Source organism: Xenopus tropicalis, chromosome 5 (assembly GCF_000004195.4).
Source record: "Xenopus tropicalis strain Nigerian chromosome 5, UCB_Xtro_10.0, whole genome shotgun sequence".
Taxonomy (NCBI): Eukaryota; Metazoa; Chordata; class Amphibia; order Anura; family Pipidae; genus Xenopus; species Xenopus tropicalis.
In genome coordinates this window covers 88586044-88602882 of record NC_030681.2, presented here as the reverse complement: position 1 = coordinate 88602882, position 16839 = coordinate 88586044, and the positions used below count along the sequence as shown (strand labels likewise).

General features: G+C 37.0%; 1 protein-coding gene across 3 annotated transcripts in view; it reads right to left on the bottom strand.

Annotated features, from left to right (window-relative positions):
• Window positions 1-16839, bottom strand: part of ube3d (ubiquitin protein ligase E3D) — an 85674-nt gene that overhangs the window by 32446 nt on the left and 36389 nt on the right. The gene's annotated exons all lie outside the window — the stretch shown is intronic.

The window sequence follows — 16839 nt, the reverse complement described above, 5'->3', positions numbered from 1 at the left end:
GCTTTCTGCTTGCAGTCTAGCCTTTATAGCTCTGATTACACATTCCTAAGGGTGGGGGGGAATGAGCTTTATGAATTCTTATTGGAGGGGAAAGCAGGAGAAGGAAGAGAGGAAAGAGCTGCACAGACTCTGACCCCCGGAATGAAGGGTTTTTCTGAGAAAGGAAGTCAGATACCCTATAAGAACATGTTTACAAAAAAGGAGACAAGAAATACTGCGTTTCTTTTCACTTAGTGCAGTTTTTTGGTGAGTGCTTATGGCTGTATTTACATAGACCATTCTGATAAAGCTTAATTAGTTTTTTTAACTTTTCCTTCTCCTTTAAACATGAAAATTGAAGCTGCTCTATGTTTGATTTTTGTAGGTTAATCATTTGATTACTATTGCATAATGGACAACAAATTACTACAAAGGGAGATAAAATTAGCTACTTTTGCAAGAACCAAACATGGAGTAGCTTCAGTTCTGTTTTTGCTCTGTTAAGCTCAAGCAATATGAAAACTTAGATAAATTGTACTTACAAAATAAATGTATGTTTAGCATAAACCCTATTTATTGAACTCAAGTTCAACAGTGCCCCTTTCACAATAAACTGATACTTTAAAAAAAGAAATAAACAGCACAATAAAATCCAGTGACTTGATCTAATGTATTTTCTCAAATTAAGAACCAGTAGAGATTTATACTATAATGCATGTTTATAAAAGCAAAGCAAAAGTGTCAAAGAACTATCATTTCATTTATTGTGCTTAAAACTACAGGGGGCATTTACTAACACTTGATTTTTTGGGGTTTAGGTTTTTGGCGCCAAAATCTAATTTTGTCACAGAAAAAAAATATGTAATTTTTTCCAATTTATTGTGACAAAACCACAAGAAATTCGAAAGCAAAAATACACCAGCTAAAACCTGTTGAGATCATGTAGAAGTCAATGGCAGATGTCCCTTTTGCAACTGGAAAATCTTTCTTTGCTTTGTGGGTTTAGAGGTTTCTTGGTAATTTGATGCTGTCATTTGTACAAAATGAAAACAATTGTGCAACAATTAGAAAATCATGGCATTCCAATTTTTTTCCAGAGCTTTTTTTGTTTGTGCTTTTTCAGTTCAGGTTGTGGAAATGAGTTTAGTTGTGGTTTAAAAAAAACTCTAAAACCACGAAAATCCAAATGTTGATTAATGCCCCCCTATGAAAAGCACCAATTTTAAAAAGCATAGTAGTGAAGACACAAGTGAAGATTTGTGCAAAAATAAGTGTTCACTGCTTTCATTAGTTTGTTTCCTTTAACTTTACATATCATACATAATTTACAACAATGTTAACTCTTAATTTAAAACAACACAGCTTTATAAATTTGCTTTCACGTTTTGCACTTTAGTAATACATAAAACCCTTACATTTTTAGTTAGTTATTGTCAGGATGTAGACTGAAAGAATGTAAAACTATCGACCACAGTAACCAGAAAGCATTTAATGAAGGTAGAATTAAAAATCCCTAAAAAGTGATATGGCTACAAAGACTTCTACAGGGGAACCTGGGCCTGGACCCTTGGCCTATCTCCTTTCTGGTTCAGGCCAAGGGTGCAAAATTATGTCCCTGAGAGGCACTATTGCTGTTATTAAAAACTGTAGTATATATTTGATGAATCCATTTAAGAAACTGCTTTTGTTTCTTTTTTTTTCTATATTTTTTACCCTCACTTTTCTCCAGGTGCAAACAACATACTCATTTTTAATCACTGACAGATTTTACCTGCTTTAATTAGCCAATTCCATCCAGACATTTCCTATGTAAAACTGCGACACATCATGGCTGAGAAGTTTGCAGTAGAAAAAATATATTGGGTTGAAGAATCTAATAACCACTTACATCTCAAAAACTACAAAAAAATACAATAATAAAACCTATTAGCAAAAAAGAATTAAATCATCCGCTACACAGTAGTAAGCACAGTTTGGTGAATTTTTTATTGGTATTACTGCCCGTAAGGACTGAATCTGACCTGAAGGAGTCTAAAACATGAGATTGTAGATGACCTGGCTGTTTGAAAGCTAGGCTACTGCCTAGGTACAATCATCTCCTTTAAAGCACAAAGCAAATAATTAGGATAAGAGTTTTTGTAAAACATGTATTTACATTTTGTATATATGTAAAACAAAGAATAAAACCTAAGCACTGATACAGGTATGGCATCTGTAATTTAGAAACAGATTATCCAGAAAGCATGAGTTTAGGAAGCTTATGTCTCACAGACTCAGGTTTTATTAAATAATAATGTTACTTTCATACAAACTATAGTATTTGTGTCAGTCAAAGTGAAAAATGAGCCACTAATATAGTTTACCCTGTGCACCCTGTATAGAAACTGCAATGAGAATCTCCTATGCAATCATGGAACTCCTCAGTCCCCTATAATGTTCTACTTGCTGTCCTCTTAGGTTAAGTAAATTTAACTACATTTTCATAAGGATCCATAAATAATGGGCTGGATGCAACATGCAATATTATTTTACAGTGCAATACAGCAGAGCATACATTTTTTGAAGACTTTCCAAAATCAGCAGGATGTTTGCTTTGCCTTATACAAGAAGAGCAATGTTATTATACTAAAAACCACTTATAATATTGCAGTTTCTGTATGATACATATATTATGTGTTTAACCTTTTTACTACAAACGACGTATGGGATACGTCGTGGCATAAAAAGGTCTTAACTGCCAACGACGTGTCCAATACGTCGTCGACATTTGAAGGTTCAGAGAGTTTCTAGCGATGACAGTCCCCTGGGCAACGAGCCAGGGGGGGCTGTCATGTGGGTCCTGCGACGCGATCCCCCAATGCCGCCGCCCACTGCAGTCTGGAGGACAGAGGCGATCGGGTGCTTCAGGACAGGTAAGGTGTTGTATTTTTTTTTTGCACTTACACACACACTTACAGTACACAATTTAGCAATTTTTTTTTCATTTTCCACACTTTTATACACTCATGTACACACTTACACACTGTCACACAACTTTTACACACGTACACACATATATACACAAACACTTTGCGTTTTTTTTTCATTTTACCACTTTGTTTTTAGTTTCTTTTACCTAAAAACTGTTTATTTTGACAGCGTGACTATTGGATCAGATATTGTCACCACTAATTACACTGTCATGTGACATATTTTGTTGTTTCACTGATTTGCACAATTTTTGTGGTTTTATCGCATTTTATCCCTGTATAAGTGTTCCTAATCTGTTTTTAGCATAGCTTTGCAAGGTGTAACTTTGGTGTACAAAAATAACTTTACCTATTTTGAATTCATCAGAATGTGTACTTTCCAAAAATATATGGTTTTCTGGGGGTCTCTGTATAGTTAGGGGGTGTTACAGCACATAATACGCTGACAGGGGGCTCTGTGCAAAAGCGGAGTTGGCAGGCGAGAAATCCATATGCGCTATTTTCATTTTGGGGTCAGTACATACCAAAGACTTTGGTATATCTATGCATATTGGGCATCAAACTGTTCAGTAGACCTTAGGTGTTCCTATTTGGGGTGACTTGCCTTTGTACGCAAGAAATTGTGTGAGATAATTGTGGCAAATTGCAACATTTTAGGCGATTTTCTGAAATGTCATAAAAACCAATAACTTTAGGAAAGCTTTGCAGATTGGTACTTTGGTGTAGAAAAGACTCTTTAACCTTGTTAGATTTGTCAGAATGTGTACTTTCCAAAAATATATGGTTTCATGGGGGTCTCTGTATAGTTAGGGGAAGTTTCGGCACATAATACACTGACAGGGGGCTCTGTATGCAAAAGCTGAGCTGGCAGGCGAGAAATCCTTATGCGCCATTTTCATTTTGGGTTCAGTACATACCACAGAGTTTGGTATATCTACAGTGGCTTGCAAAAGTATTCGGCCCCCTTGAACTTTTCCACATTTTGTCACATTACAGCCACAAACATGAATCAATTTTATTGGAATTCCACGTGAAAGACCAATACAAAGTGGTGTACACGTGAGAAGTGGAACGAAAATCATACATGATTCCAAACATTTTTTACAAATAAATAACTGCAAAGTGGGGTGTGCGTAATTATTCAGCCCCCTTTGGTCTGAGTGCAGTCAGTTGCCCATAGACATTGCCTGATGAGTGCTAATGACTAAATAGAGTGCCCCTGTGTGTAATCTAATGTCAGTACAAATACAGCTGCTCTGTGACGGCCTCAGAGGTTGTCTAAGGGAATATTGGGAGCAACAACACCATGAAGTCCAAAGAACACACCAGACAGGTCAGGGATAAAGTTATTGAGAAATTTAAAGCAGGCTTAGGCTACAAAAAGATTTCCAAAGCCTTGAACATCCCACGGAGCACTGTTCCACCGATCATTCAGAAATGGAAGGAGTATGGCACAACTGTAACCCTACCAAGACAAGGCCGTCCCCCTAAACTCACAGGCCGAACAAGGAGAGCGCTGAACAGAAATGCAGCCAAGAGGCCCACGGTGACTTTGGACGAGCTGCAGAGATCTACAGCTCAGGTGGGGGAATCTGTCCATAGGACAACTATTAGTCATGCACTGCACAAAGTTGGCCTTTATGGAAGAGTGGCAAGAAGAAAGCCATTGTTAACAGAAAACCATAAGAAGTCCCGTTTGCAGTTTGCCACAAGCCATGTGGGGGACACAGGAAACATGTGGAAGAAGGTGCTCTGGTCAGATGAGACCAAAATGGAACTTTTTGGCCAAAATGCAAAACACTATGTGTGGCGGAAAACTAACACTGCACATCATTCTGAACACACCATCCCCACTGTCACATATGGTGGTGGCAGCAGCATCATGCTCTGGGGGTGCTTCTCTTCAGCAGGGACAGGGAAGCTGGTCAGAGTTGATGGGAAGATGGATGGAGCCAAATACAGGGCAATCTTGGAAGAAACCCTCTTGGAGTCTGCAAAAGACTTGAGACTGGGGCAGAGGTTCACCTTCCAGCAGGACAACGACCCTAAACATAAAGCCAGGGCAACAATGGTTTAAAACAAAACATATCCATGTGTTAGAATGGCCCAGTCACAGTCCAGATCTAAATCCAATGGAGAGTCTGTGGCAAGATCTGAAAACTGCTGTTCACAAACGCTGTCCATCTAATCTGACTGAGCTGGAGCTGTTTTGCAAAGAATGGGCAAGGATTTCAGTCTGTAGATGTGCAAAGCTGGTAGAGACATACCCTAAAAGCCTGGCAGCTGTAATTGCAGCAAAAGTATTGACTCAGGGGGCTGAATAATTACGCACACCCCACTTTGCAGTTATTTATTTGTAAAAAATGTTTGGAATCATGTATGATTTTCGTTCCACTTCTCACGTGTACACCACTTTGTACTGGTCTTTCACGTGGAATTCCAATAAAATTGATTCATGTTTGTGGCTGTAATGTGACAAAATGTGGAAAAGTTCAAGGGGGCCGAATACTTTTGCAAGCCACTGTATGCATATTGGGCATCAAACTGTTCAGTAGACCTTAGGTGTTCCTGTTTGGGGTGATTTGCCTTTACCTGATCTTTATCAAGAAATTGTGAGAGATAAATGTGGCAAATTGTAACATTTTTATGTGATTTTCTAAATGTCATAAAAATCTGCAAACTTAGGAAAGCTTTACAGCTTGGTACTTTGGAGCAAAAAGAAATGTTTACCCATTATAGATGTGTACTTTCTGGGGTGAGTGTACTTTTTTTGCAGCATTATCCCACATAAATGATGTAAATGTGTTGATTTTGCAGGAGCTGAAATGATAGATCATATGGGGGTATGTTCCCATTGGGGCCCCTACATGCCAAATATTTAGGTAAACCTATACATATTGGGCATCAAACTGTTCAGTGGACCCCTGGCGTTCAAATTTAGGGTGTTTTATCTTGGTACCTAACACTATGTGGGAGATAAGATAATGCAAACTGGAAGCTTTGAGGGGATTTTTGGAAATGTCATCAAAATTTCTAACTTTAGAAAAGCTGTGCGGCTTGGTACTTTGGAGTAGAAAGACATGGGTACCCATTTTAGATTCGGGGGAATGTGTATTTTCCAAAAATATATGAATTTCTGGGGTGAGCGTACTTTTTACTAGCTTTATCCCACATATAATGATGTAAATGTGTTGATTGTGCTGGAGCTGAAATAACAGAAATGATTGATCATATGGGGGTATGTTCACATTGGGGCCCCTACATGCCACATACTTAGGTAAACCTATACATATTGGGCATCAAACTGTTTAGTGGACCCCTGGCATTCATATTTAGGGTGTTTCATTCGGTTACTTTATGACCTGTAGGAGATAAGATACTATAGACTGGAAGCTTTGAAGCGATTTTTAAAAAAATTCACAAATTTTGATAAAAACCAATAACTTTAGGAAAGCATTGCGACTTGATAGTTTGGAGCAGACAGACAGTTGTGCCTATTCTGTATTCCCCAGAATCTGTTCTTTCTGTTAGTGGAATTTTTGTCCTTGAAATCTAAAGTATGTAGCTTTCTGAAGCAGTGCTTTGGAAATTTGGTAGTGTACTGCTGGGAGTTTTTGACCTATACAAGTGAGAAATCTCCATAAAACTATATATATTTGGTATTGGCACGTTCAGGAGACATGGGACTTTCCAAATCAGTTGTATATTCATGCATAAAATAATTTTTGTTTCTAGTATGTGTGTTTATATTATGGAAATTTTTTTTTTTTTTCATTTTTAGAATCCTATATCTTGTTACAGAATTGGAATTACACAAAAATTCTACCATATTTTGAATATAGGTTGTTCTAATAAAAATTATATATTGTTTTCCTGGGTAAACTAAAATTCCCCCCGAGGAAAGGTCCTTAAAGTGAAACAGTGCAAAATGTTAAAAAACTGTCTGGCAGTAAAAGGGTTAAATGGTATATATTAATGTTAAGTGTTTAGAAGGTATATATTCATAATGTAAAATATTGGTGTTACTGTTTCTTTAAATAAATGTTGATGAACTCAAACACTTAAAAAAACAGAGAAAAACTAAGGGATTTAAAAAATGCATCAGCTTCATAAAATAAATGTAATTAAATGCTGGGAATGCTTGAGGATTGGCCAATTTGAATTTTCAGAAATCGGTCCCCTCTAAATGCCTTAATTTCTTACATGGCAGTATCCTCAAGAAGCCTCCGTGGTACAAAAGTGAGGTTTTCGGACTTTTTGGGTTCAGGAGCCTGGTTTATTCTTCATCACACAAGAATGCAGGAAAAATACTGATCACTGATTTTGAGGGTGTGCACACACAAAAAGCACATCCTCTATGCTGTACAAGTGTAATTATTTGTACATAAAAACATCAATACACAACTGCTTTTTTTTTTTTTTAACAACAGCTTTAAAAATAACATAAAATGATAAAGGAAAATCAGCTAGAACCCAGCAATCTGTGTACAGGGGCATTAATGTGCTAGACTTAACTTTAGCATAAATAAATTATAATAATGAAATTTCTTCAGCAAAGCCACCTATTGATTTGGAAAAGCACATCCCACTTTACAAGCTAAAAATAAAATCTTGCCAAAGCTTGTGCAGATAAAATATTCAGCAGACTCTGGAAGAAAGGCCAGAACAAAACCTTAAATCTCAGAGTACAATATTCCTTTTTTCCTTTACTGTTGCAGTTCAGCCACAAAAAGCCCAGTTAGGTCTAGACACTAATGCTATAATAGAACCATTTAACCACATGTTACAAAATCCTTTTCTCAACCTTTCCTTCCTAATAAAATCTGTTTATGAAAAGAGAATGTGTTTCAGATCAAATTTTTAATAAGTATTAAAGGAGAAAGAAAGGTAAAAACTAAGTAAGCTTTATCAGAAAGGTCTATGTAAATACAGCCAAAAGCACTCACAGTCTGTTTTCCTCTGCCAGAGACACCCAGCTTTTAGCTCTCTCCTCTCTGCTGCCCCCCCTCCCTCAAGAATGCTAAGAACTCACTCCTCCACCTTAGGAATATGGATCTGAGCCAATCGGCAGGAAGCTGACTCATAGGGGCAGATTTACTAATGCACGAACACTTGGAGCATTCATTCAAACGCTCCGTGTGTATTTTCGCCGACTTATTTGATGCTTGCTCGACTTTTTTGTACGCTTGCGCGCTGTTTACAATCGTTCGGTATGAAAATTTCGTGACTTTCGGATCGCAAATACGATATCATCAATAATACGATTTTTTCGTAAGCATTTTCGTGATATTTGTGATCTTCAGAAATTTTCGTATCCAATCCGAATTTTTCCCATTCAAGATTCAAACTCGTGATTTGATAAATCTGCCCCATAGTCTTACTAACTGAGCATGTTCACTTGGTCTGGGTGTCTGTGTAAGAGTGAGACATTATGGGAACTTTTTTTACACAGCTTAGCGTTTTTTCTTCCTGTCCAGCTTGAGATTAACTCTTTTAGCCTTTCCTTCTCCTTTAAAGGAGCACACACACATTGTGAGTGAGTTTCACTAAGATTAACTAGATTATGTATGAGTAGATTAACTGCTTAACTGTAGATGGTAAATCAACAGAACTGATTTTCAAGTAGCTGAATGCTAAGAGTATAGATTTGACATTTTTTATTTTATCTTTGATCCATACTGTGCCGTTAATTGTCTGGAAAAAGATCAAAGAAGCTGAAGGGAAAGAGTTAAACCTCCCACTCAACAAGTCAATAGGTATGACTTACTTTCTGGGAAGGACTAAATCACCTTAAAGGAGAAGGAAAGGCTAAGTCACTTGGGGGTGCCAAAATGTAAGGCACCCCCAAGTGACTTAGATCGCTTACCTTTTACCCCTGGCTGGTGCCCCTGTACGGAGAGAACAGCACCAGCCCGGGGTACCTGTAGCACTTCCTCCTTCCTTTTCGCATGCGCCGGCCGACGTATTTCGCTAGCAGAAGAAAAAGGAAGGAGGAAGCGCTTCCTACAGGTACCCTGGGCTGGTGCTTTTTCTCCTAACAGGGGCACCAGCCCAGGGTACAAGGTAAGCGATCTAAGTCACTTGGGGGTGCCTAACATTTTGGCACCCCCAAGTGACTTAGCCTTTCCTTCCCCTTTAAGGGACATGTATATCCTATATTTTCCTACCATGTATATAAGTTGGGCACAATTCCCACCCAAATCACATTATTTGTATTACATATATCCTCTCTGTTTGCCAGCGCCATCTCACACATCTTCAGTGACATTTACATCTGCAAACAGCTCATGTGCACTGTAAAGTTAATGCAATTGTAGGGACCCATAGATTAAGCTCCCTATGGCTTTACCCCTACCTCTTCACAATCTGTACTGTTATTGGTCAGAGCCCAAATTCTCCCACTTAGCGGAGGCCCATGCCTAAGTATTAAAGGAACAGTAACACTAAAAAATAAAAATGTTTTAAAATAATTAAAATATAATGTACTGTTGCCCTGCACTGGTAAAAGTTGCGTGTTTGCTTCAGAAAGACCACTATAGTTAATAGAAATAGCTGCTGTGTAGCCATGGGGGCAGCCATTTAAATTGAAAAAAAGAGAAAAGGCACAGGTTACATAAGAAGATACCAGATAAACTGTGTAGAATACAATGGGAATCTGCTACTTATCTGTTATCTGTTTAGTAACCTGTGCCTTTTCTCCTTTTTTCAATTTAAATGGCTGCCCCCGGGGCTACACAGCAGGGTATTTACATAAACTGCAGTAGTGTTTATGAAGAAAACACACAACTTTTACCAGTGCAGGGCAATAGTATATAATATATTAATTATTTTTATACACTTTCATTTTTTGGTGTTACTGTTTCTTTAAGGGTCGCATGTAACACAAGCTCTACACTACTAGCCAGGAATTGCCTTATCTAAGTCAAAATAGTGTTATACAATGAAGAATGCAGGATTACACAGGTAGAGCTTACTTTGAGAAAAAGCCCTGCTTGGATTGTGCTCTGTAACATTTAAACAGTTTAGAACAGAAGCTTGGAGAAAATAAAAGGGCAAACAGAAATAAGCATGCTCAGTTAGCCAAGAATCAAATTCAATCAGGAGAATCAATCCCAAGTGATTAGGGGATGCTGCAGCCTTGCTATTAACCTTTGAACAACAGGAGTGGCAGGTATTTAAAGATTTCAATGAGGCTGTTCATTGATTTTTTTTTTTTGTGGGAGGGGTTACGTGTCCTTTAAGACCCATGCAGTTATCTGCTAAATATTTCCTGTCAGTATGGGAAGTAGAACAAAAGATATTAGCTAACGCTGTCTGTATGCTAATTAATGTGCATTATGAAGCAAGACAATCCAACAGTAGAGAGGAAAACCTAAATCTAGATTTAAAACTAAATGCACTGGTACCTTAAACTAGTTTTAAATTCTGTCTTATTGGGAGTTAGTATTTGCTCAGTTTGTATGTATGTTTTCTCCAAATAAACTTATATGTCATTGGTAATCTACAATGTTATTGGTAATCTACAATGCTTTGAATGGTTTTTTTTTCAACTACACTGGTCTAAAGTAGAAAATATATTAAGTAACCAGTTCTGTATAAATCAGTATCTATACTCAGTTGTATAACTACTCTGTGTTGTGCATCACCAAAAAAAATTCTTCATTTGGGCCCGGCTTAGAAACCCTACCCAGCCAATTTCCCCCCAGTCCCACCATGCTGTCCACCGGGCCCCTCCACAGCGTCTGCTTCCTCTATAGTTACACCTATAGCCCAAGTACAGAAAGCACAGTGGCAACAAATTATTAAACATTTTGAATCATTTCCAGTGTATATAGGGTCTCTTGCATACGCCAGCTTATAGGCAAAAACACAAAAATTTAAACATAGCAATACCTGGCTAGTCCTGCTGGAAGAGAGCAGCAGATACAGCTGAACACTATAAAGCTCTAGAATTTTGCTTATTTTAAGGTTAAGCAAATAAGCAGCAGATATATGACAGTAGGTGAAATGTTATTTCATTGATGTTGCCAGGATTTATTGCTCTGAAGTACTTGTCAATTCAATTATTATTGCAATAGATAAACAATACCACCCTGCGTAGAAGTGTAGTGTATAATTTATTGAAACATTTTTAATAGGTAAAGTCCCATAGGATAATATTACTCTAATTAGCACCTGATGTAACGATCTCTAAATCCTTTATTTTCATTCTAGTAAGAGAGAAAGAAAACCAATTGGATACTTTAGATAAATGACATTCACCATTCACTGTACAAAACTTTCAGCTCTCTCAGTACCAAACAATTAATGATAAGAAATTGTGATTTTCTTTTATTGGTTTTCTATTTTGTTGCTCCCTATTTGATGTATTTCCTACCCTGTTGATGATATTAACGATTTCTTTATTTATGCTACTTATCTTTTATTACTCTAATTTTTTTTGTACATATTCACAAAACTTGGCCAAATACCTGTGCTATAATCTAAGCAACATTAAGAAATTAAAAGCATTTCCTCTAAAATAAGATTAGTAACCTGTCAAAGGCTGAAATTACTTGCTTTGTAAGACAATAGTATAAATCTAGTAACAGAGGTCGCTTCAAAGTTCTGTATAAAAGCATATGGTCAGGGAATTCTCAGTGACTTCTAATATCAATATATATTACAGCAGGGGGCACACTATTGATTATGTTGAGCTCATTTAGAAAATATAATCAAAGATCTGATTTGTTAAGGCATGTTTTGATTTTTGATGTTTTACAGGAAGTCCAGCTGTTATTAAACTACAGCTTCTAGATTAATGGTCAGTAGAATTCCTCTGTAATCATTTAGAGCTAAAAAGCAAAAAAATGGACATCCTTGTCTATGACAAGCATTCAGGTACAGATCATATTAATTAATTATTTCACTTGTAACTTGCATTGCCAGTTATAATAGTGAGGGAAAAGTCCCCTCCCTTTCATCATTAATTCTTTTCCTGGAGGAATTATTTGGTGTGCTCCTGCTAGGATAAAGCCTCAGAATATCTGTTGTTACTCCTCATTACCATCTTGGAATGCCAAGAAAAAGTTATGAGTGTAATTCTGCTGCATGATATAATTTGAAGAAGTCCCAGCAGTGAACCAATATTCCTTGCTATTAAAAGTAGAACAAAATTATTCATGTAACAGTTAAGTGGGTGCTTTTTGAAAAGAGCTTACTTTTGTGTTGTATTATTGCAACGGCTAGTTATGAGCATGCATGTACTGGCACAAAAGGTTGAGTCTCTTATTTTGTGGTTATTAACACCATCCATCAAAAACTGCTGCAGGTGTAAAGCAAACACTACTTTCCAAGGCTTATAATGCACATTGACAGAGTACTGCTTAAAGTGGCTTATTTTGAAAAGCGGAAATATTAGCTTTTTTTTCCTTTACTGCATCTAAAAGCTCTGTTAAAAAGGCCACCGGGAGTTTTTATTTCAGCTGGGTATATAAAGATATGAAGTTTTTGATTCAGATATATGCTATGAAGCAAAGTAGAGGAGGTGCCATATTTCTGCTGCAAAATAATAGCTGTGCGTGCTAAAAAGCAATACCAATGAAATGAAAGACATGGAGCATAAGCAGAAATTTTGCACATAATGAAAATCGTCTGTAAATTTCATCCAGTGCCTCTAAAACTGACATCACCAACCTGCTGTAACAGAACTGCAACTCTAAGACCTTATAAGAGCAGAGGTTTTGTTATTTTTCATTAGTATGCCTACAGAGAGAAGGCTTTCTACGTTACAGAAATTAAATATAGATCCATTCTACCTTTTTTATATAAACTATTAAATCAATATGCAGGTGTTTTTTCCCCAAAAATAAGAAATACTCTGGCCGAACCGAATCCTAAAAATCACGTGACTTTTTGTCACGTAAACACGGAAGTTTACGTGACAAGCACAGCAGTCCTTGAAACGTTGGATGTTTTCAATAAATCACTTATTTGTGCTAGTTCCCGAATGAGTGTGGTACCTTTTTTGATTATATTTATTTTTTACCAGCACCCGGGACAGCTGATTTGCTGTATATAGTAAAGGGTAGTGGACGACGACAAGTTATGGGGTGCCAGTTTGTTAGGCACCTATTCTTGCCTATGATTAAGCGTGGTGGCACCCAAAACATGTAAGGCATCTAGAAATCTAGAAACTGCCATTTTGTCAAGTGTGCTTTGCCAAGATAATTAGGCAAACATTGCATAAAAACATAACTAGCTTCTGGGGACTGCAGACCACTGCTGGAGAATATCTTGGCTATTAAACAGAATACCATATGAAAATATTCAATTCAGTATGGACATTATATGTAAATTGGAAATGTGATTTCATGTATAGTGTAATAAAATGTATAAATAGCTAGATACATTTTTTCATTTCAAGTATTTGGTTTAATCATCCATATTATGACATACATGCTGTATATTGACACTATTCAAAATAAAAATTTTATATGAATATTTTCAATTCAGTTATAGCCAATATACATAGACAGCATGTATGTCTTTCAACACTGCATGTCTGCTGAATGTGAATAATTTATCTGGGGTCTGATCACAGAAATGGGTATCTCTAAATCAGTGAAGCTCAAGTGTAGCATAGTGTCATTTCTTTCATTAACTGAAGAAATGTCCAACTAGATTTTTGCCTGTGGTAATGATAGGCTGATATGTATGCTGATGTATAAACATAGTCACAGTGGCCTGGTACTATACACATTAATCATAAGGTTACATTAGTCATCTGAGTTAGCACCTCTACAACATGGTTTTAATAAAGCAAAATCAACAATGGGTTACAGAAACCAAAGACAAAAGGTTACAGATATATAAAAACATGATTGTAACAGCCATTACATAGTTGAGTTGGGCTGAAACAAAACCAAAATCCATCAAGTTCAGTGCCTTCAAATAAACCCCATTGCACATTTATATACACTTTTACCCACCTATATATACCAAATGCAATGCTAGATTTTTGTATTACAATAGCCTTGGATATTATGATTGTTTAGGAAACCACCCAAGCCCCTCTTAAAGGCATTAACTGAATCTGCCTTATGATATTACCCAGTACCCAGATTGTACATTTTACAATCTCATTGCCCTCACCATGAAGAACCACCTACACTACTTCAAATGAAAGCTCAGTTCCTTAAGTCTAATGAAGTGTCCTCTGTTGCTTTGATCTTTTCAACCAGAAATAGTATCCCCCACTAGCTATAACGTCCTCTAATGTACTTGAAAAGAGTAATCATGTCCCCTTGCAGGTGCCCTTTCTCCAGAGAAAATAACCCCAACCTTGACAGTCTGTCCTAATAGTTTACATTTTCCATCTCCATCACTAGTTTAATTGCATGTCTATCAGTTCTCTATCCAAATATTATGTTGCAGGCCAATACTCTTTAATTTAATCAGTAACCTTCTGTGTGGTACTGTATCAAATGCTTTAGCAAAGTCTAAGAAGATCACATCCACTACCACCCCAGAGTCAAATATAGATTCCCGTTAACCAAAAAGCCATTTAAATTAGTCTGGCAAAATCAATTACACATAAAACCATGCTAGCATAAATCCTCAAGGAATCCTGAAAAATTAAGTGAAGAGGTTTGGCAATCACAAGGCTTAGCTCGTTTAGTACCCTGAAATAAATACCATCTGGTCCTGAACTTTTGTTATCTTTACACATTCTAGTCTATTTTGAACTTTTTCCTGAGTCACCCATGCATCAATACTTTCTAATACTATTGTATTAGAAATGGGTCTCTTCAAAAGAAATTTGAACACAGAATAATTCTTTCCAGGATGGCTATGAAATCTAAGGCTGTTTGGGAGGCAATAAACTTTATGCAATAGGGATTTAGACCAGAAAGATAATGCTGTCTTGCATTGATCTAAAATGCTGCCTGGAAATCTTAATATTTGCATCAGCTATAAAAGTGTGATGCTAAAGCAGGATAATCCCCATTATGAGTAAAATGGAAAATAGACGTGTATCCGAGAATGTCTGAAGGCACCTTATTCCAATAATTAACTTTAGAAATATTTAAAAAGACCACTTTTTGTCAGTTCTAGTTTACTATATATAGACTTTGTTATGTTAATGCTCTCTTTGCACTGCTAAACATATTGGGAGGGGTCCATTTTGTTGCTTCATAGAGCTTTAAATAAATAATTCCAAATCCCCAATGGCCTCGTTATAGTAGCCTCATACAAGTTTCCGCTTGTGTATGAGCTTAAATAAAAGTGTCTATCTTGCAATTTGGGGCTGCTGCTGACTCGTTTAGCCTTAAGGAAGTATTGAAATTCGTGTTGCTCATTATTCCAACCAGTTTTAAGCAGCATATTGTGATAAATCATTGTGAGGGTTGTCAAATGAAAGATTCTTCAGAAACAAAAATAAACCGATTCTGAAAATGCATACATTTTTAGCAAATTATCAGAATAAGGGTTTTTTGCCAAGCTGATAGTCAATGACGCAAAATAGATCTCTTGAAAATTGATAGCAAGAAAGGAATTGAGAGTGAGCAATTCAAATGGTAATTTAAAGAAAAGTATAGAAGAAAAGAAAACCCATTTATGAGAGACCCACTGTTTACTTGCTTAAGCTATTCTAAATGCATTTGGAATTTTGTAAGTGTGCATTACAATGCTGCTGCTAAAAGTAGCATCTATAAGTTATAAAATCAGCCAAGGAAAGAAATGCAAACATAAAGGCAGGATGTGTAAATTCAGACTTTACTGGAACATGTAGCATAGATGGTATTGTCCGATTACTAAAGGGTCTCTAGGGTAGGATTTTCATATGAGGGATTCCACTACTGCCTTTCAGCAACATTTTAATAATCTTCTGGTTGGGAGGGGGAGAATGCATTAAATGAAATGAAAAAAAGAAAAGGAACCTCACACTTCCATACCATATATCTTATTTTCCTATATATTGGGGCTTAGAACTACAGATAAGGAGAACTAAAGGTATAATCACTCAGCAGTTGCAAAATATAGGCATCCCACAGTAATTATAGTCACTTAACTGATACCCCGGCCTGGCAATAAGAAGCTGTAGAAGATTCTTATTGCCATCTTCTTCCGAACTTGGACTTAAAAAGCTACTTTTTCACTGTACTGTGCACGCGCCCAGAGAAACGAAGACAGAAGAAGATGATTGCAGTGAATGAGCTTCTAGAGAAATAGCCCGAACTGGTGCAGTTTTCTGCGAACAGGAGCATTAGTAAACGATTACAATCACTGTAGGGTGGCTTATAACTGGATGTTTATACCTTTAGTTCTGCTTTAATGCATTTTATGCATTGATTTTAGGAGTTAGCAATATATACTATATATATATAGTATAGGTTGTCGGCACTCGAAGGTTTTACTAAATACAGCAAAGAAAACAAAAAAAGCAAAATCTGAGAGAAATCAGGCAGTGAAGTTTTATTCTGTCCGACGTTTCAGTCCTATACAGGGACTTTCGTCAGGGATTGTGAATCAGCGTGCAGTACAACATTTAAAGCAAGTTTTGGCGCCAACAGGAGGAGTATCTTAGCAACCAAATGTAAACAACACATTGTGCATACAAGAAAACAAACATAAAAAATAAAAAGTATATTAGCCGTATATCTAGGTGTCATTATTATACCTAGCGCTCGCAGCTATGCAACGGACGCACTCACTCACAGTACTCACACATGCTCAACGGACCTCTTCTGATAGCTCAGGCAGCGGGTCGCACGGATCGTGTTGCCAGGTAGCGTTAGTCATGGAAACAGCGCTTATTAGGCACGAGTCGCACACTTAGCAGCCCGATGTTCCCCTCAGCTTAGTTGCACTTACACCGTGCCAAGAAACATAAGCGGCTCCCCAATCT